The sequence below is a fragment of the Emys orbicularis genome, chromosome 15 (assembly GCF_028017835.1).
Source record: "Emys orbicularis isolate rEmyOrb1 chromosome 15, rEmyOrb1.hap1, whole genome shotgun sequence".
NCBI classification, from domain to species: domain Eukaryota; kingdom Metazoa; phylum Chordata; order Testudines; family Emydidae; genus Emys; species Emys orbicularis.
Genome location: NC_088697.1, coordinates 14,387,892 through 14,388,492, shown reverse-complemented (window position 1 = coordinate 14,388,492; position 601 = coordinate 14,387,892). Strand labels below are relative to the sequence as shown.

General features: G+C 72.0%; 1 non-coding gene across 1 annotated transcript; it reads right to left on the bottom strand.

Moving 5' to 3' along the window:
- Positions 1–211: 211 nt before the first annotated feature.
- On the bottom strand, positions 212–330 carry LOC135889865 (5S ribosomal RNA). Its single transcript, XR_010562182.1, has one exon. It is a non-coding gene; the product is annotated as a 5S ribosomal RNA (ribosomal RNA).
- Positions 331–601: the final 271 nt, after the last annotated feature.

The following is a 601-nucleotide window of genomic DNA, read 5'->3' as shown; positions in this document are numbered from 1 at the left end:
TCTCCCCCAGCGGCTTCGGTGGCCGGGGGTCCTCCGCGGAGGAAGCCGGGTGGGTGTTGGGGGGAGCCGGACCCCAGGCGCCCCGACCCGTGACCTGCGGCCGCGACCTCCGACTCGGCAGGAGCGACGAGGGGCTTTCTGGCCCGCCCCCCCCCCCCTTCTCCTTCCTCCCCAGAAAAAGGAGAGAGAGCTGGCTCGGACCGGGAAAAGCTGCCTACGGCACCTGGGATTCCCAGGCGGTCACCCATCCAAGTACTAGCCAGGCCCGGGACGGTTTACCTTCCGAGATCGGACGGGATCGGGGGCGTTCGGTCCGGTATGGCCGTAGGCACCCGGCTCCGCGCCTCCTCGCCCGCTTTCCCCTGCCGGCGCCCGGGCCTGCCGCACGGCGAGCCCCGGTCGGACTGCCCCGTGCGGCAGGGCCCCCGTCTCTCGCGGGCCCGATCCTTTTTTTTCCTTTTCAAGCTCCGGGGCCCGGGCTGGCCCGTCAGAGCCCCTTCCCCTCCCCCCCCCCCTCCCTCCGGCGTCGGGAAAAATATTTTCCCGGACTTCCAGCGGGCCCGATCCTGTCAGCCGGGGGTGGGGGGGGGGGCAGTCCCTC